Genomic DNA, 21,746 nt, shown 5'->3' with positions numbered 1-21,746 from the left:
TAATGCACGTTACTTGTAATGCGTTATCCCCAACACTGGTTACTGTTGTATTTATTATGGATCTGGAGTCTGGAAATAAAGCATTCATTCATGTTAGTTTTAAAATGGCACTTTAAAACAAAACGATCCTCGTCTATATTGCCATTTCAGAAAAGATCTCCGTCCACAACATTTACGACCATAAACATTAAACCTGACCATTCACGCACACTGGATGTGTGTACACTCTGTATAAAGTGAAAGTTGGATCTACTTACTTCAGTTGGTAAACTTAAAAAAATTAACTTAAAATTTTCTCTTAGGTTACATTTTTTAGGGGTTACCAATTGAAGTCTTTTTTGAGTGAAAAATTTAAGGTGAAAAAAACTTTAAAAAATTACTTCGCTTGGTAACTTCAACTAAAGTTTATCTTTTTTTGACTACTTTTTTAAACGTTTAAGTACTTTCACTTTTTACTTGACTATTAGTGCGTTTTAGTTTTAAAACACATAAGTTTTACTCTTGTCATACACACTATTACAGTTTACGACTCTTTTCACTACTCTTTTAACTCTTTTAGACATTTTAAACGCTGCAGCTCCTGTTAGTTTGTAAACTCAAACTGGTATTGCAGACAGTACAGATGAGTATTGTTTTCAATTTAAAACACTTTTTTAATAAAAATTATCTAGTGTAAAAAGGGCTTAACACTTACTAAACTAAGATGTTTTTGTGCGTGACTTTATACATTGAAACAGTTTCATGTGTTTAGTACATAAGAACAAACTGCAGTAACATTTCCATTTATCCTAGTGGCTGATATCCCATCTTGTAAGATACACAAATCTCCTTTACAAACACGTGTATACTGATATCCCAAAAGCTACACGTTAAAGGGTGAGGGGACGTCTGGAAATGAGAACGTTTTTTTTACCCTTCTCCTTTTTGTTTGTAGAGGAAACAAAATGTCAGAGACTAACGGCTGTGAGAGATTCCAGCACTGTGAAAGTCAGCCCAATGAAAGTGTGTCATTTATCATGAGAGAGAGAGTGAGTGAGAGAGAGTCAGAGAGAATAAACACAACATTCATTGGAGACAACTCTTCCCATACAAGGCCAGGATCTCTGAAACACCTGTTAATGCAACATTAGTCCGTCCAGCACCTGCATCTCCTCAGTCACTCCCTGTGGAGGAGTAGGCGCTCTGGTATACACGCTGAAAAATAAACACCATAAAACCGCTTTTTAAGGAAATGTTCTATGCTTATCTGTGTTTTTCCTAAAGTGCATAATTAATGATAAAATCCAGAATAGGTCACGTTGGGTTTGAGTTTAAGCTGAATGTGAATCCTGGTTCACAACACGTTTTATTTCTGCACTGCGATTTCCAAGTAAAACAGGATATTTGTGCAGAGGTTGTGCAGGACATTCGGGAATTGATTTTATTTATTCAGAATTGATTGGATCGTGAAAAGTGGGCATGAATGTGAGTTTACTTAAACAATGACTGAAAAAACTATTCCGCTCTTGGTTAACAATAACCAATAGCCCATGGAACCTAAATGACCTCAGCGGAAAAGTGTGTTTTAATTAAAGATTGCGAATAAATTTTTTACTTTGGGAATAGCGCGGAACAATCAATCACCTATAGTAACACCAGAACCAACTTAATAGGATCAGTTATGATTTTATATTGAATATAAAAGGTATATTCTACGGCATACTTTCCATTATCTGTCAGTTTCCCTCAGCTGACTCCGTCAGCCATCCCATTTTTTCCACGGATAAAATTTTGATTATATACACCCCCCTCTCCCCCCTGTAAGGCCAGTGTAAGGGGGTAAGATTAACGAGTGATTAATTGATGTCATGGCTGTGGACAGATAGTAAAAAGCACTGGGGTCCTGCAGGCTGTGTCAGTGTGACTCATTAATGGCCTTGCTGGCCTGGCCTGAGTTCTGTATTACATTAGATCCAGTGAGTGAGTGAGTGGGGCAGAAAGAATGACAAAAGTAATTACAATGATGTAGTGGCTTTGTTGCACTCTGCTGCGCGTAGCGGCTCGCACATGTGCACGTACAGACACGCACATCAACTAAAACGCGAGTGCGTTCTATTCACATAAACCAGAGCTTAAAAACGGCACGTCTGCTCCCTCGCACATGGGATGTGTGTAATGCAGATGGACTGGTTATACAATCACAGGCTCTGCGATGACACTGATGTTATCTTTCTTTCGGGTCCAGATGTTCGATCTGTCTTTAAGTACAGCCGAATCTCTGCACTAAGACACGGCCTGTTCATTAGACAGCAATCAGAGAACACAGCAGGATCCGTAGTGCATCTGGAAAAGTTAGAACCAGATAGAATCTAGGGACCGGATAAGAATCAATCCAAAGTTGTCTGATTTACAAAACACTTTACGGTTCATTGGTCAAGGACCAAGTCGGATGCAACTAAATGATTCAATAGTAACAGATGGTACAACTAGTAAATAGATGGACACTGAATATTTTAATATTACAAAGCTCTTTTGTTTTGGCAAGTCATTGATAACTTAAGCTAGGCTCACACTGCAGGATTTTCGGCACAAATTTTCCCTCCAGAGAATCCAAAGGAAAATCTGGTCCAGGCCCTTGATTCAGGGTTCCCACAGGTCCTTGAAATCCTTGAATGTTTGTGAATCTGACGAGAAAAATTCAAGGCCCTGGGAAGTTTTTGAAAATATACATACATAGATACAGGTCATTGAAAGTGCTTGAATCTATTTTATGCAAGAAGTTTTCTGGACAAAAAAACATATTATACTGTGTAGTGTAGGATAATATAATAAAAATTCTAGACTTTTTAATCACGCATGCTAAACCGTTCGCTTTAAATGCTTATATCTTCTGTATGCAAATGTTGATTCATACCAAAATGCTTTTTTGCATAGTTGTGTTTGACACATTAAATGTCTCGGGTTACGTATGTAACTGTTGTTTCCTGAGAAGGGAACGAGGCGCTGTGTCTCCCTTGCCATACTTCCTGCGTCCCTGTAACGCCGTCTTTGGCAATATTTCAGATAGCGATATACTTCCTGGCTCCCGCGTCACCCTGTCTTTGTCGTTAAGCCTCATCATTGGTTGAATTTGATATACACATTCAGACGCACTTACCCCTGGAGGCGTCCAAAAAGTGTAATAATCTTAAAGGGGACATTTCACACGACTTTTTAAAGATGTAAAATAAATCTTTGGTATCCCCAGAGTATGTATGTGAAGTGTTAGCTTAAAATTTCATATTGATAATTTATTATAGCTTGTTAAAATTGGCATTTTGTAAGTGTGAGCAAAATGTGCCATTTTAGGCCGTTTGGGGTGTGTCCTTTTAAATGCAAATGAGTTGATCTCTGCACTAAATGGCAGTGCTGTGGTTGGATACACTGAAAAAAATGATTCATTCAATTTACTCATTTTTTTAAGGTAAATGGTTGCAATTAATTTATTTAAGCTACATTTAAAAGTTTTTCTATTTTTTTGTTTTGTTTAAATGTAGCTTAAATAAATTGATTGCGACCACTTACCTTAAACAAATCGAGTAAATTGAATGAATCATTTTTTCAGTTTAGTGCAGATTTAGAGGCGTATTATCCCCTTCTGACATCACAAGGGGGGCCAAATTTCAATAAGCTATTTGTTCACATGCTAGCAGAGAATGGTTTACCAAAACTAAGTTACTGGGTTGATCTTTTTCACATTTTCTAGGTTGATGGGGACTTAATTATAGCACTTAAACATGGAAAAAGTCCATATTATTCCCTGTGTAGTGTAGAATAATATCATAAAAATTCTAGACTTTTTAAGCACACATGCTAAACTGTTCGCTTTAAATGCTTATATCTATGCAAATGTAGATTCATAGCAAAATGCTTTTTTGCATAGTTGTTTTTGAAAAATAAACACGTCTCGGGTTACGTATGTAACTATTGTTCCCTTAGAAGGGAACGAGACGCTGTGTCTCCCTTGCCATACTTCCTGCGTCCCTGTAACGCCGTCTTTGGCAATATTCCAGATAACGATATACTGTATTTGTCGTTAAGCCTCACCATTGGTTGAATTTGATATACACATTCAGACGCACTTACCCTGGAAGCGTCCCCAAAGTGTCACCACAGTGACTCAAAGTGAGTTCCCATGAAAGGGAACTGTAACACTTAAACATGGAAAAAGTCAGATTTTTATGATATGTCCCCTTTAATATCTTTTAGTATGTGATGCTCCATGATTTTCAAATCTTGTAGTGTGAACATGTTTCAGATTTAAGAGAATAATATCTGTCAAGATTCTCTGTGTATGTGTGTGCTGCAACCAAATTGCATAAACAGACAGGATTTTAAAAATCCTGTAGTTTGAGCTCGGCTTTAGCAACCATCCAGAACATCCTAGCAGCTGTATTGCAATTCTTTATATACCAGATTGCAATCTTTTCAAATGTTTTTACAGTTTTGCATGCCACAAATTTGGGTGTAAATAGACATTTCTACAAACAACTACAGCTTGAAACTAGATCACAATACAAAAAGTGGATAAATGAAGGACAAAAACAGACATGCTATGCTAAGGGCAGAATGGCTCTGTTGTTGACCCACAGTAAGACTCCATAAAGTCTCTGTGTTTAATATCTAGTGACAGTGATACAGGACCCAGATGTGGCCTACTGTGACTATAGCCCGCAGTGAGAGACACTAAAAGAATGTGGCTGCCTGAGAGAGAGAGAGAGAGAGAGAGAGAGAGAGAGAGAGAGAGAGAGAAAGACAGAGAGATGACTACAGGCCACAGTAAATGCCCTAATACTCCTAATCTACGGTCACGAACACACAATATACAGGTCAGTACTGTATGTAGAGAGATGCAAAGGCCAGACCTGTAGCAATAGGCTAATCATAATGCTCGTAGCAAAAGTCCCCCACAGCATTTAGCCTTTCTGTCTCTGCTGACATTGCATCTCTGATTGCTCATCTGCACAGTGTCACCTCTGACATTGTGAGAAATTATTTCACAACTCTAATCCGTCCTCCTGCTGTTTCTAAACCTTCAATTACTGTGAACTTTAAGTCAAGGGCTGTTGTTCATTAAGTAAATAATACCGCCTCAACAGCTGGATGATCAAGTATAATCAGTAATGATGTCAATCATACTCGATCTGTTCTCTCTAATTAAAATATCTATAAATGATAACTGCTGGGTAATCGATTCTGGTATACGGTTTGACGTTGTTTTTGAATAATTTGTATAATGGTTATATGTCTAATCACTCCCTCCTCTCCCAGCTTAATGTGCAAACAATTATAAGTAAGCCATTTACCACAATATGGTGCTATCAAAACACTCTGGCTCTGTTTCTTTCTAGCGCATCGCATACCGTTGCATTAAGCTGGTGCACGATACATGTCATTGCGTTGACAGATGTGTCATCACTATGACACGCCCCTTCCTGCCTTTTCTTTACACACCAAAGCCTGAGATACACTGCAGTATTTTTCAATCCTATAGGACCTTATCACACTGTGTGACATGAACGTTTAAACTTGGGTAAGACAAGCATGTAGATGACACCTATTGAGGCTGCGACAGACGTTAGCACAAAGTCATCAGCATGCGCTTGTTGTAAACATTAAAGGGACACTCCACTTTTTTAAAAAAATATGCTAATTTTCCAGCTCCCCTAGAGTTAAACATTTGATTCTTACTGTTTGGGATCCATTCAGCTGATCTCTGGGTCTTGCGCTAGCACTTTTAGCATAGCTTAGCACAATCCATAGAATCTGATTAGTCCATTAGCATGGCGTCTAAAAAAAATAACCAAAGAGTTTCCATATTTTTCCTATTTAAAACTTTACTCTTCTGTAGTTACATCCCCCATGTACAATTACGCAGCAGCCGAAAATAGTGCCCTTAGTATCTTTCAATAGCAGGGGACTATTTTCGAGGAATACGTAATATCACCACCTGCAGCCATGTTACGGCAGCAAAGTCCTTGATTATTACACCAGAATGGGAGTATAGTTCCTAGCCATATCTGCCTAGAAAATCGCCAGTTTTAATTTTCCGTCAGTCTTAGTACACGATGCAACTACAGAAGAGTCAAGTTATAAATAGGAAAAATATCGAAACTCTTTGGTTATTTTTTTAGGCATGATGCTAATGGACTAATAAGATTATATGGATTATGCTAAGCTATGCTAAAAGTGGTAGCACCAGACCCGGAGATCGGCTGAATAGATTCCAAAACGGTAAGAATCAAATGTTTAACTCTAGGGAAGCTGGAAAATGAGCATATTTTCAAAAAAAGTGGAGTGTCCCTTTAAGAGCCACAATCACAGAAATTGCCAAGAGATTGTAGTCTTTCGTCTGGGACAACAAAAATTGTTCAGTGTATCCCGGGCTTAAAATTGTCGCTAGCTGTCACTGGGGAGGTACCCTTTCAAAAAGTCCACCTTTAATTTCATAAAGAGTTCATATAAGTACCTCAGAGGAACATATTGATATCAAAGAGTCCATATTAGTATCTCAAAGGCACATACAGAGCTTTTTTGAAAGGGTACTGCTCCAGTGACAGTTTAAGACCATTTTGTCTGATAGTCCAGGACACATTCCAGAACGGTCCCCCATCCCTGAATCGATCCCGGGATAGTTTCCTGGACGTGTAAGGGTTCACACAGAAGGCACTCTAGCAATTCTATGGCAATTTTCTGGTAACAACGCTCTGTGTGAAAGGGGTAGTCATTACTTGTACAACTGCGTTAGTGATAAACACTTTATATCGAACTTGCATATAACCAAAAATGTAGTAAAAATAACATAGAGGTTATATATTACAGCAATTTTTAAAATAAATAATAGTTCAAATAAATTTTTCTTCCACCAATACAGACGATATTGGTGCATATAGACTATTGACTGCATATGAAGAGTTTGGTTCCAAAACGCAATAAATCCATTTGGACTGACTTCGGTAAAAATGTGTTTTCTATACCAAGAAAGTGACAGGATGAAAACCACTATTATCTGTTACAAACTTTTACATATCATCTTTAGGTTATAATAACATTGATTTTCAAAGATTTATTATAAAAACTGATTGTTTTTCTGCAAAATCCATGACAAGGTTTCTTTTCAAAATTAATCTATTGAATCAATATATAAATGTGGATTAATCTTTGCCATGTTATATTCATTTAGTTGACTAGTGGTATACACTGATTTAAAAAAACAAACATTAATGGCATTAATGAAAACACTTACTTTGTCATATTAAGAACACTGTCATTGCTGCTGTCATCCTTGGGACGTCGTCGCTGAACTTTTTTCACAGCGATCAGCTTTTAAATGTTGGTCCTGCTCAATTTTCGTTGACTTCAAGTAAAATAATGTAAAGTTTTTCATAAGATCCCCTGGGGTCAATGTGTTAGCATGACAGAAGCTTCATGCTGTCGGCAGAACAAGCAGCAGCCGGCATTTTCGCCCGTGTGGCTTACGTGTCTTCCCCGCCACAGAAAACCACCACAGGTTTATCAATGCCATCAAAAGTATTATTTTGTTTTTGTTTGTTTGTTGATCATTAAGTACAAAGTAGATGAGGAAAACTAGTATTGTGTGAGTATTCAACCCGCTGCCATTGTTGTTTCCAATGCGTGGAATGGTGCGCTGTGATTTGTTGAGCGGATTTATTGCATTCTGCAGAGAAGGAGGACTGATGGTTATCGCGTTTTGGGAAAAAAGGGAGAAATTTTTATTTTGCGTAAAATTAAGAATTTACTTTTTAATACTGACCTGATACAATGCTGATTTTAGTGGTAACTAATTTTTTGTTTTTTAAATGGCATTTATCGCGTTTTGAAACCAAACTCTTCATATATTGGCTTTGAATTCGACTCATCCACTATTCATTTTATAACACTAAGACGTGTTCTGTGTACTATTTAAAATTGGTCTTTACTACATAGCAGTTTCGATCATTCTTATAAAGCATTATTATAATGTATTGGTTTTAAAGGCAATATAATACTGAATCATTCTGTGCTATTATCCACTCAAGACCGTACTATGTTTCAGAGCCCCGCGAACATTTCGTCCCGTTTTACAGGCCTTTAGCGAGCATCTGAGCACATTAATACAATTAATCCCAGTGTAAGGGGACATGTGGCCACTCATGATCATTGAGCTTTGCTACATTAATAGTAAAACTAATTATTTCATGACGGTAGATGGCTAACGACCTGCAGCGCGCCCAGAGGACGGGCCCATGATAAATGGTCTCATTTACCCTTTTAAGGACGCAATCATTTAACACAAGGCAAGAATCTCTGCTAGCATTTAATCCTGTTTAATGGTTACGCCGAGAAAACGACAGCACGAGAAAATAGATCTACATGAGAAATTGGTTTTGTGTCTGTGTGTTTGTGACAGGCAGAGAAAGAGGTTAGTAAGAAGAGGGGGTAGAATCACAAATGAACTTAACAGTTAATCAGAGAGGAGAAATGGTTACTGGGTTTATGTCCTGCTAATTAGAAATAGCTCAGATCTCTCCTCTTGCCGCAAGTGCCTTGTTAACGACTGTTTCGCTAACGAGCTCGGCTCAGTGGCAGTTACGCAGATAAAAACCCTTCCTGATTGATCTGAGCGCCCGTCTGAAATTTGTTTCACTCCAGCGTATTGATTTAATTCTGTTGCTTGAAAAGCTCTAATTAATAATGATAATAAAAGTGTCCCAGCTCGTTAACATCAGCCGGTGTTTTTACCCCCGCTTTCATTGTTCTTTCTTTTATCTGCTCATGTGCTCTCCAATCTTCAAGAGTTGCTGGTAAGATGTTTTCGCTTTTGTTGCTGTCTCTCGGCTTTAATCAATGGAGAGCTGTGTGGGAGGCCATCGGTTCTTTGAAAATACGTGAGTGGTAATGGCAAGGTTCGGAAAGAATCGAAAACTAACTTGCTAACCTCGTTATGCTGAGACCACCGAAATCTTTGAGAAACGACCAAGAGACACCTGTTCTACACTGTCACTGGTACCTTAAAAACCATTATATGAACTATTTAGGTACCAATATAGACCCCTAAATCGCTCACGTCACTGTGACGTCACCGCTCTAACTGGAGGCAAAAAATAAGTAGGAACTCATAGCCGGCGCGCTACAAGTTTGAGGTTTTGAATTTATAATGTCATCTTGTTGTGTTTTTGGCTGTCAGAGTAGAAGGAACAGCACTTTTGGTTCAAAAATAAAGTTTTACCGGATCCCGGCAGACATTCCTTCACAGAAATCAAGAAGACAATTGTGGTTGGCAATATGGCGTACAGACTGGATGGAGACGATCATAAATAATGCTTGTGTTTGCAGTGCGCACTTCATATCAGGTAAAATAATCTATGCATATGTACTGTTGTGTTGGTTTTATCTAGTACAAATCAGCAAGTTTCTGTTTTAAAGGGGAAAAGTCGCCAACCGCGCTATTGTTTAGCTTAAATGTTAAACATACACAGCGATAGAGGTGTGTGCCATCCTTTGAATGGTATCTTAAAATAATCCACATAGCTAATCATAGTTAGCTCAGCGATAGGTTACATCAGACAGTAAAGGGCTCGTTATAGTTGGGCGTAGGTCCTACGGCGTAGCCGCGACGGCGTAGGTTCCGTGTCGGTTTTCATTTATACTTCTGCGTCGTCGTCCGTGTCGACGTGCAAACACGCTTGCAGACCGCTGGTAGACAGTATCCACGCGTGTAACCACAGTAGCAGCGCGACCGTCAAAGAAGAAGAAGCTTGGCAAGTTAACCCACAAACGAAGAAGAAACAGGCATTCTTTGTTTTCACCGTTGCAAACGGAAATACCTATGACGCAGTTTTTTCTACCTGGCGGGAGGGGTTCTGGTGGACCAATCACAGCGCTTGCGGTCCGGGTAGAACTGACGTGCTGTTAAAAATGTTACGAGGTGCAGGCTACGCAGAGGCTACGGATAGCCTACACCGTAGCTACGCCGTAGAACTTACGCAGGACTATAAATTGAGCTTAAGCCTGGACAAATTTCCCCAAACCACTCGAAAGTAATTCATATGTTTGTCTAGGAAATATCTAAAACCTGGTTAAAATCGTACATATCTTACACCTTCCTCTGCATCCATGTTTAATAAAGCCCTCCTAAAACGTGCCAGCTTACGCTTGTCAACATTGTCTCCGCGGCTCTTTCTGCCTCCAGCTAAGCCCCGGCCACACAAATGCATCACAATGTTTACCAACTGTAAGAGGGTCTATAGACACGCGAGGTACAAAAGGTACTTCTTCCCTAGTTTTTGTACCTCTCTGAGAATGTACATTGTCTTGACCAGCTGCTAACTTTTCTTAGCTTCAACTCTACTTCTATTTGTACACATTCATTATATACTTGAACTTTACATTCTTACCAATAGTCATTGCATTACAGCAGACCAGTGGTTCTCAACTTTTTCGGCGTGCACCTCCCTTGTGTAAAGTGCATTCTTGTCGGCCCCCCAAAGAAAATTCATGAATTCAAAATTCATCTCAAACTTCTCAAAATTTTAATTAAACAAAACTTATTAAATTAAATAAACAATGTAGTGCTGTTGGTTAGTAGCTATATTTAAATTAAATTAAATTAAATTAAATTAAATTAAATTAAATTAAATTAAATTAAATTAAATTAAATTAAATTAAATTAAATTAAATTAAATTAAATTAAATTAAATTAAATTAAATTAAATTAAATTAAATTAAATTTTTGATGTGAGCTGGCAGCGAGCTCCTGCAAGAGGTGGCGCATCTTGGACGGTGTAAGCATCGTGGAGAGTTGAAATCAAGTCAACTTTATGGTAGCTATGACGCGGTTTGACCAATCGGAAGGTGGAAACCAATAGAAGTCCTATGGTTGATTCCAGAGAATGGAACCGACTGCAAACCCGTTTTGTTCGCAGCCGATTAATGATGATGATGAAAGTATTTTGTTGTTATTTATTCTTAGCAGAGTTTACCGGAAGTTACATGTTGACCACGAAAGCCGCTTGTTTATGTTGTTACTGCTGAAACCGTCAATACAGGAGCACATTAAGGATTCCTATTTTTATTTCTACTTATTTCATTATTATCGTTAAATTGCAAAGCTGAGCAGCACACTGTATCAAATGTTTTCCATTAAGCAAGCTCAAATATTTAGTTTGAGCAAAAGACAAGATGTCGAAATGTTTTCTACCTGTTGAGGAAGATAATAGTATTTTTGTCAGCATAAAGACAAAAGTCTTGTCCTCAGTTTCAGTCACACCAGACTGTTGTAATTAACCGGTGGTGCCTGTTTTTATGCCGTTTGATATTTATGAGGCTCTTGTGTTTTGCTCAACATGAAACTGCTTAAACTTTTTTTCCGCATTCTCATTTTTTCTCAACACTCCTTCTTCCTCTGCCATATACACCTGTGCCCTCCCTCTTTGCTTCGTGCCGTGGGGTGGGGGTGGAGCTGCGTGAAGGCGATGGGGGCTACTGATGAAGATGAAACTGTCTGGTTGTGTCACAGGGGGCTGTTTCACCACATTCTGACTGAGGGAGGAGATGGAGAGAGAGAGAATGAGAGAGAGTGCCTAATCCATCATGGAAAGGGAGGACTGACACAACAAAAGACAAAGTGCGGAGCAAGGCTTTTTGGCGGCTAGGGCCGAGGCAACTTCGACAATATTTTTTGGCGCCTGTCAGGCTGTCTAATAAAGCAGAGCTGGAATATGAACTATCTCTCACTGCTGTAATACGCCTCATAAATCAGATTTAATTACGCGGTGTGGGGACAGGCAGTGGGAGCCCTGGCTGGATTTATGGGGCCTTGACTTGGCATCTTAACAACTTTGCGCTTTTAATATCATTACACTGTCATCTATTTTGCCTCCTGCCACAGAGCACGCCCAAACTCCCTGTGCAACACCACTTTTTCTCCGAGGCATCTTTTTTTCTTCACCATTTCTTTCATCCATCCTTTTTTCACCCTGAGAAAAGTGTGTTGACGTGATGTAGAAGGAACTGTTTTGAGTTGCACTGCGGTTTATACACCAGGAAGCACTGTTATAATTAAACGATTATTCGAGCAAATAAAAGTGATGAAAAAATACACAAGCGTCGGAAGTTCAAACAACTTACAATTTTAAGATACACAAGTAAGACAGCTTTATGCAGCTCTTTGATTTAAGTACACCATCATTTTTGTTAAGGTAATCAGCGGTGCATTCTTGTAGAAAATGCTTACACTGGAAAAAAATGCTTGTGGTTCATTCCCATTTATGTCCTTCCCAGCATGCACTGGGGCATGGACAATTAATATAACTGTATTTTATTAATCATTTCCGAAATGTATGTTTATTATTGATTCTGTATTCAATTATTCTGTTTATTCATTTGTTGTCTTGAGATGAGTTTGTTCCTTGTAAAGAAAAAGATTTTTTGCATAAACCTTGTAATAGAGTTTTTTAGCAGCATCTAGTGGTGAGATTGCAAAATGCATCCAACCTCAATTTCGAAACGCAATGTGAAGCTACGGTAGCTGCCACACGAAAAACATGTTGTCTGAGAAAACATACAGACTCAGGGCTTGAATACAACGAGAACCCCCAATGGTGAAAACGTAAAAATATTTGACAGGATGCGCCTTTTGTTTAAACGGTGACAGTGTTTTTGGGGCTTAAAAACGCACAAAAGTGAAACCACCCTCCAGAGTGGAAATCTTAAAAACAATCTACCCTCACGTTCCCGTATAAAGGGTCAAAACGCAAAATTCTGCTCATGGTGGCTCTCGTCGCGTACAGGTTTACGTCACAGGCATACACCAGTTCAGGAAAATAACAACAAACGTGTCGAATTATTTCCATATGTCGGACCTTCAATTTGCCATAGCAGGTATGATAAATATACAAGAGTCAGCAGTTGTACGAAATATTCACAGCTAGTATTTCTTATCAGAGAAGGCACATAAATTACCTCCATCAAATAGTTGATGAGCCAATTCGTCGGAGGCAAACCAGACGGCTAGGACGAGACCTGGAAGAACAAGGAAGAGGGTTGTACGCAGGTGTGCGGACTTGGTGGTGTTGTGTGTCGGTGCTTCACATTGCCACCTAGCTGCCTGGAGTGCATACTACATCGAATTTCAAACACTTTTGCGTCACCACATGCACGCAGATTTCCTCTTCAAAACGCTCGTATAAACACGAAATAAAAGTGATAACGCAACGCCACTTTTGCGTTTTCTATTCAGATTGTTTCCGTGTAAACGTACCCTAAACAGGTTTGTCCGCTTAGAGCTACTACAGAAACATGACGGCAACTTTTATGTAAAGGTACATTCACATTATAAGCGAATTTGTCGCTGTGTGTCACTCGTCATAAACAAATGTGTACCGTCCACTCCAGTATCTGACAAGATGGTTGACGTGAACTCCACTGCTTTGTTCTCATTGGTATTTGTTCCCAAAAGTCGCTCATAAATTGCAAAAATGTAAACATTTCTCAACTTTGTCACACGACTGGACACGCCCCACCCAATGCTTACTGTCGCCGGAAATTGCCAACCTTCTATTGAAATGAATAAGATTGCGTCGTTCTGCTACTGCTAGTTGCTGCTAGTCTGAATGTAGCTTGAGATACGCTGTGTACGTAAATAAAAAAGGCTCATTCTGAGGTAATAAAAAAAGTAATTTATTTTGTAAAGTCTTTACAAGCCTTAAATTGGGTGATTGTTCAAATGATGGCAAGTTTAAACATTTTATTTCATTAGTTTATCTGTTTGAGGTCCATCCGGTGTCTTGAGAAACACATGCTTACAGGGTTAAGTCAGCACATTTCAAGCAAACATTCTGATCAGCAAGAACCATCCGTCTATCTGCTCGAGATTTCACTCATCTTCCTCTTTCCTTCCTCGTCCTTTCTGCGTCATTGTCCTCATTTCAGCACCCCCCACACTTCCTTCTCCCTCTCCTTCACTGACCCCCCATTTCCTCCACTTGCTTAATCTCTCTCTACCCTTTTTCACCGGGCCGTTTGTCGGGCCCATTCTTCCTCATCCACGGCGCTGGGCTTTGACAGAACAATAAGAGGAGAAGAAGACAAAGAGGAAGAAGTGGAAGGAAAGGAAAAAGGGAGAATAAAAAATGAGTGCAGAGTGAAAGCAGAAACCTCTTCCTTGTCTTACTAATGGCCCCTAGAGCAGCGTTCCACATAGCGCGCAGACGCTCGTGACGTTAGCCGTCTTGTTAATGCTAGCCTCTAAATGCCTGCGCGAGCTTTGTGACAGTGACATATTAGTTTTGCAGCCCTGCGTAATCTGATATTTCAAAGCATGCTGCTGCACTAAAGATTTGATTAATGCCGTTCCATTTGGGCTCAGTAATTGGCCGAGACTGGAGCACGGAGAGAGAAAGCAAGTTAGGTAGAAAGTGAGCGAGAGAGCGAGAGTCATATAGAAAGAGTGTTAATGAGAGAGAGGGTTAATTAAGCTTCTGGCATCATGGAGACAGTTACTGATGATCCCAAGAACAAACTTCCATTGCTAATATGCACACGCACGCACACTCGCTGACCGTTGTTAAAAGATGTGAGTTTAACCTCATCCAAACTCACATGGGTGGAGAACGGGCTTCAACGGGACCTCTGTAGGCCCACAGACCCCCGTTTATTTTAAGATACGAAATGCAGTAATTACACAGTAACGCCACATTAATTATAGTTTGGAGAAGCTAGCTGGGTTACTCTGAATCAGTGCAGTAGAGAACCAATCAGAATCGGCGTATTTATGAGAATGCTGCGTTTGTGCTAGTTGCTAAACGGAGTCACTTTAAATAAACTGCTATCGGGAAATAAGTCACTTCTAGACATCGTGGCTGCATGTTGTGGGAAACGACTGAAATATCAGATTTATCTGTGGCTCATTAAACCTGTTCAGTGCGCTATAAACTGCATGAGTGATTCAAACCCTCGCCAGGGGCCAGGCTATTTTCAGCCTGCGCTTGGAGAAGCCAAACCGCTCACTCCATCAGAGCAAACACACTGACCAATCAGAGATGAGGTCATTGTTTATGCATTTGTGGAATTATTTACACAGGCCAATGGTGTAGTAAAGCTAAAACTGATGGAGAGACACTTAAAACGCTATTAGTCACCGTGTGTTGATAACAGGTCGTGAAATTGAACAAAACAGACTTAATACCATTTGCTTTTATAACATCAGCAGGCACTGCATACACACATTTACCCATTGTATTAAAGCCCTTAAGGTTTGTCTAAACATCATTCAGAGTTTGTGCTGTATTATATTTGGGTTATGTAAATCAGCTGCGTTAAATGTACACAGAAGCAAACAGCATCATTCAATATTGAGCCCGGCTTTTCTTTCATACGATGTCGGTAACTTTTCCAATGAAATTAGCTTGCGTTGTGCATCACAAGTACTAAGAAGATAAGCATCCTACAATAAAAAAAAAAACGATTTTCTCTGCTTGATGAATTTACTTACTGTAGGACGAGCTAATGCAAAACCCAGAGGAAAATTTGATACGCTTTCATAGCTCTGGAGATTTGATGAAGTTCTCAGTTTCGTTTCATTTAAATATCAACTTTGTGTCAGATTTTTTTTTTTAGAAAATTGCTTAGTAGAAATACAGTAGATAGAGAAATGAGACAACTGTTGAAATACGAGTATGGAGGTGTAAAATAATATAGACTTTATGGCTAATCTAGTTTCGGAACAAAATGATTTCATATTGAAATCTTTAATATTGACTTTGCAAATCTGAGCTCAGTTTAGTGACACTGTTGTGATCTCTTATGAAACTCTTACTTATGCGAGATTTTGGGGTGGATGGTTCTGATGAGAAGACCCAGGAGACTCCATTTGCTTTCCATTTCATCTCATTAGTGTCCAGGAGAAACAATTGAGATTTTACAAAGACCTGATCTGTGATTTCTCTCTTGGGAAAACACTCTTAAAAAATGAAGGTGCTTCAGGATGCTAAAGACAAGGGGTCTCCAACCTTTTTGTGAGCAAGGGCTACCACAATGGATATACAGTCGGGAGGGCTACTTTTTTGATATAGTTTCCTCAAATGTTTTTCTTTTATTTGTTGATTTTGAGACTGTCCTCCAAAAATAACGACCTCATAGGTTGTTTGTGCAAGCACCTTATTACGACGTAAAGTGACGTATTAAGGGATTAGTGTCCTCTACCGACAGTAGCTTATACAACCTGTTGTTACGTTTTAAGGTTTTTGCCTTATACATCAGATTAGACACATTTAATTTTATGAATTTGTAAATGTAGAAATGGTTTCATAAACATTTATGTTTTTAAAGATATTTTGGAGCATCTAATCCCACCCTTACCCTAAACCCAACCACTTCTCAACCATATAAAACACAACACGCAAGTAAAAGTACAGTCACAGGTATTTATTGCATAAAACAGAATAAAAATATTACAAACCAAGATCGCGGCAAAATACACATTCCAACAGGTTTTATCGTAGTTTTTTTCCAACTCCATTGACTTGTATTAGATGTGCTGTGAGGTACGGTATTACTCCGGGAACTTTTTTTCTATTCTTGCAATTGGCAATGGTGGATTAGCGCCACCACCTGGGCTGGAGTGTCTATTATTCAAGCTCTCAACGGAAAAATATACGGGTGTGAGGCGTTTGGAAAAATAGGTCCACAAGTTTACAACAAATGCTAAAACAGCTGTTGGAAAGCATCTTTTGCAGCGATTTTTGTGTGAGCATTAGAGGTCGACCGATTTATCGGCCGGCCGATTAATTGGCCGATTTTTGGCATATTTTTAAAAATCGGCTTTGGCCGATTTTGCTGCAAAATTAGGCCGATTAATAGGCAGGCGCATCTGCGGGCACCTAAGCACTGTTGTAGAACTCGTGACGCTGCCTCTTGCTGCAAGCAGATCGCTCCCGTCTCGTGTGTGTGCAGGCATGCCTTGTTCCCAAACAGCTTTACTAAATGATGGCGGATTGCGCGAATTAAGCAGCCAGTACAACAGCGCGACGGGCTTATGTCTCGCGGTGCACTGTCCGTGCAAAGATAAGGCTCATTTCATGTGATTAATGAGTGATGATGAGTTTTGTTTGCGTGACAGAGAGAGAAGAGCCGCGCGTGCACGCTTTCTGTCTCCCTGCTTTTATTACTCAAAACAAAACGGACTTGATGGCGAAAGGTCGGAAGACCAAATCATATCCACAAAGGAAATGTTTTTCGTGTTGTTACAGTAAGACTTTGTTTACAGTTTTGCGCTGCTCAGCCTGGATTAGAACACAGCGCGTCCGATTCGCGAACTGACTCCTTTGAACGGATTCGTTTGAATGAACGGTTGAAACAACAGATCTGTCCCAACACTAAACTCACAAGACGTCACTGTCAGCACAATCAGTCACTTATAGCGTCTCAGAAATGAGAATGTAAATGTGTTTAGAAAGATTTGCCCTAAATAACAGTCTCAACTAAAAAACATAGACATTTACTATGTTAACTTTATGATGAATAAATAAATTATCAGGTCTACCAAATAAGGATTTTATCCTACAAAGCAATAAAAGCCATGGTAAAAAAAACTGATCAAAGATGATGACAGCAGAGTGTCAGGTAATATCTGTGTCTGATAAATGCATGGTGCAGAGGAGGTTGTAAAACTCTTCAGAAAGACCAGTCATATATTTTTAAATACTTTGACTTAAATAGTGACATTTTTGCATTTAAAATATCTGCTAATAATGATGAGAACATTTTGATTATTATGTACAAATAGAAAATCGGCCAAACATATCGGCCATCGGCTGCCCTGATTTCTAAAAAATCGGCATCGGCATCGGCCAGAGAAAAAGCATATCGGTCGACCTCTAGTGAGCATATCAGTGAACACCCCTGACCACTCGGTGAGTTTCACGTCTTTGTAAACTTTGTAAATGAAAGTTTATTGCGTTTTAGGAAGGATTGTTCCAGTGCACGTATAAACCCATTGTAGAGGTGGGAGATGAAACACAAACATCCGAAAATTCTCGGGCAGCCGCATATGTCTAAATTTTTGTCAAAACCGTTCTATTTCATCATAAACAATCTGAAAACAGGGCTTTAAGTGTAAAATACCGAACTTGTCCTTTAAGTTTCACCTGCTGCTGGTAGAGGCGCTAATTTAGCAAATGCAACTATTGGTCGTATTTGGTCAAATGGACAAACGACCAAAGCAATCGTATTTGCAGAATAGGTTGTTGATTTTATTTTATTTTACTTGTTGGTATGTTTTATTATTGTTTAAAATGTTAACATACCTAAAAGAAGACAAGCTAATATAAAAAATATTTAATAAATAAATGAAAATTAAAAATTAAATTAAAATTGAGGCTATAGTAAAATGTGCTTTGGCTGGCAACTCACAGAAGCGGGAGACCACTGCTATAGATTAATAATTTTTTAAAACAAGTTCTTTAAAGTGAATAAAAGGTTCTTTAGATTATAAATAGTTATTCAAACTGAGATCCTTTGACTGATTGATTTTTGAGGAACCAAAAATGGTTCTTCCATAGCATTACTGTGAGGAACATTAAGCACCTTTATTTTTAAGAGTGTATATGTTAATTTTTTTATTAAAGAAAAAGTTTATGTAAAAGTCAAAAATCTTTTATCTTTAACTTGCCTTCATGCTGTTCCAAACCAGCATGACTGTTTTATACGTTAGTCAAATTGTTAGTGACTGACAGATGCATTTACTTTCACTTTCTGTGAAAAAGAAAAGTGTCAACATTCTTTAAAATTTCTTCACCCCATAGAAAATACAAAGTCATGCAGGTTTGTAACCACATAAGGATGAGGAAATGAAGAGCGAATATTAATTCTTGTGTAAACCAACCCAGTGGTTGGTTAATTCAATTAAGTTGAGTCAAAGAATTGTTTTTTGAGTGTGTGACCAATTTATTGGCGAAATAAATCTAAATTGGCACATGAATGGCACATAACAGCCAGTTTAACAACTACATACCATGATTACTGTGATGTTTGTATCTGTGCATTTAGAAAAGAGAGACATTACGAGAAGGAGTGTCTGTATCTGTATTTATGGCCACATTAGTCTGTCATGATATGTGTACACAAGCGCTGTTTATTGTTTGGCCGTATTGTGAGGGAAGGTAGAGAGAGCCGTATTTCTTCCTCTCCGTCCGACAAGCCTCTGTGTGTCGCCCCTCCTGAAGACGAATTGCAGAGCACAGAGGGGGCCAGCATCTGTGGCTCTTCAGAGCTGTCTGAAGGAACAGGGGGAGGAGAGAGACGAGAGGAGAGATGGATGTGTCACATAGGAGGGAGGGGAGGTGCAGTTGGTGCTGCATTGAATGTGCTGACCTCACTACAACCTCACCACCTCTCCCTGACCCTCACAAACAAGACCTGTAGGAGAAAGCAGAGGAGGTCAAAAAGTTAGTCAGCGACTCATGAAAAGAGGGGGCAAGAGAAGAAAAGAGATCCCCCTTTCAGAAACATCTGGTGTAAGTTCTTTCAGGCCGGGCAGGATGAATAGAACGGGCCGCCCTTTTCCTCAGAGCTACTAGAGTAATTAGGCCTGGTGCAAAGGTTCTGGGCACGCTGTTCATCTAAAGAGCTTACTCGAGTTTTTATATACACCTTGAGTAAGCTCTTTACATTTGTCAAGCTGACAGTTTTTGGGAACTATTTCTCTTCATTTGAAAGCTCTCGTGAGATTGCTACTTTGCTCGGAACTTTTGTGGAAGTTTTAAAACATTAGAGGATTAGGTGAAAGTGTTGTCATCATTTACTCAACACGCTTTGTTGTCAACCTGTATCAAACTTGAAACCAGAGGTGGACAGTACTTGAGTATTTTAGTTTCATTTTCCAAGCATCTGTGCTATATCAGAGTGTTTGTCTTGGGAAAAATTTTACTTTACTTTACTAAAAATGTTCATTACATTCTAAAGAATAGAATCATACCATGTATTCCTTTTATATTGCATATTAAAATTTATTTAATACGTAATTACATAAAAATTGTGTACTTTTCTTGAGTAAAACTACGAAAGTACTTTTTACTTAAGTAAAAAATTACTAGATGTTTAATGTACTTAAAGGATTAGACCATTTTCTTAAAAACAAATCCAGATAATTTACTCACCACCATGTCATCCAAAATGTTGATGTCTTTCTTTGTTCAATCAAGAAGAAATTATGTTTTTTGAGGAAAACATTCCAGGATTTTTCTCATTTTAATGGACCCCAATACTTAACAATGCAGTTTAAAATTGCAGTTTCAACGCAGCTTAAAATGACTCTAACGATCCCATACGAGGCATAAGGGTCTTATCTAGCGAAACGATTGTCATTTTGGCAAGAAAAATGAAAAATTATTTTTTATGTCAAAGAAAGACATCAACATTTTGGATGACATGGTGGTGAGTAAATTTTTTTTTAAAGAAAACGGACTAATCCTTTAAATATTAAATATAAACCAAAAACTTTTCTTACTTGAAAATTTACTTTTTTGTAGAAAGTAAAAATACTTAAGTAGTGTCCGCCTCTGCTTGAAACACAAAAGAAAGCATTTTTAAGAAACTGACAGGTCGTTCTTTTACATGCAATAACAGGGCTTTGAAAAGAAGCTTATCTTTATTACAATAAGAGATACTTTATTTCTTTCATTGCTTTTGAAAAAAAAAATATAAATGGATATATATATAATTTTTTTACTGTCCTATTAATGTGTACATAATTTTTAATCAATGGTTGGGTCAAAAAGGGACAAACCAAACCCAATGGGTTGTAATTTACCCTATGCTGGGTTGTATTAACCCATTGTTAGGTAAAATATAAATTTTTCTGGGTTCATTTAACCCAACGGCCACACTGTAAAGCCTGAAAAATTATTCAACTCATACTATTGGAGGAAACTGACTGCCTCAAACATTTTAAGTTTTAAAACACATACATACAGTACTGTGCAAAAGTCTTAGGCCACCATGCTACCATTAGATTTGTTGTTTTTACAATGTTATAGTGATCATATATAATTATTTCTCAGTCTCTCTATTAGAATACAACCAGAAAATACAGTAAATGTGTATGTGGTATTAAAAACAGTATATAAAAGTATAAGCTGAAGTGTCAAGTATTTAGAATAACTCCCCTTCCACTTGAGCAATAGCAGGCAGCTGCAGGATCTCTTAAACCTAAATAAAATTAAATCCTAATTTCTAATTCTAATCTAGTCTCCTCAAAAATGTGTTTTGTGCCAAGAGAGGTCACACTAAATACTGACTGAAGCCTGAAGAAGACATTTAGTTCTGAAAATTATTTTGTTTTTAATTTTGTGTACATATTTCCTATATTTTCTGTTTGTGACTGAAAGATAAATATGGATGGACATTAAAACTTTGCTAAAATAACAAAGCTGGTGATGGTGGCGTAACTTTTGCACAGTACTTTATACTATGAACTAAAATAAGTGCATATGACTTAATATATTTTAAGTTCACAGTACTCATATGTATGTGTTTTAAAACCTAGGTGGTTTAAGGCAGTCAGTTTCCTCAAATACTGTAGTTTGGTTTGAGTACCCTTATCAGGTTTTACAGTTTAGGTTTAACCTAACGGTTGTCCCTTTTTGACCCAATGGTGGGTTGAAAATAACCCAGCATTCTTTAGTGTGTAAACTTCATTACATTGCCTTTATCACTATTTCAGCTTGCAT

Source organism: Misgurnus anguillicaudatus, chromosome 22 (genome assembly GCF_027580225.2).
Source record: "Misgurnus anguillicaudatus chromosome 22, ASM2758022v2, whole genome shotgun sequence".
Lineage (NCBI taxonomy): Eukaryota > Metazoa > Chordata > Actinopteri > Cypriniformes > Cobitidae > Misgurnus > Misgurnus anguillicaudatus.
This window is presented reverse-complemented; position numbering follows the sequence as displayed.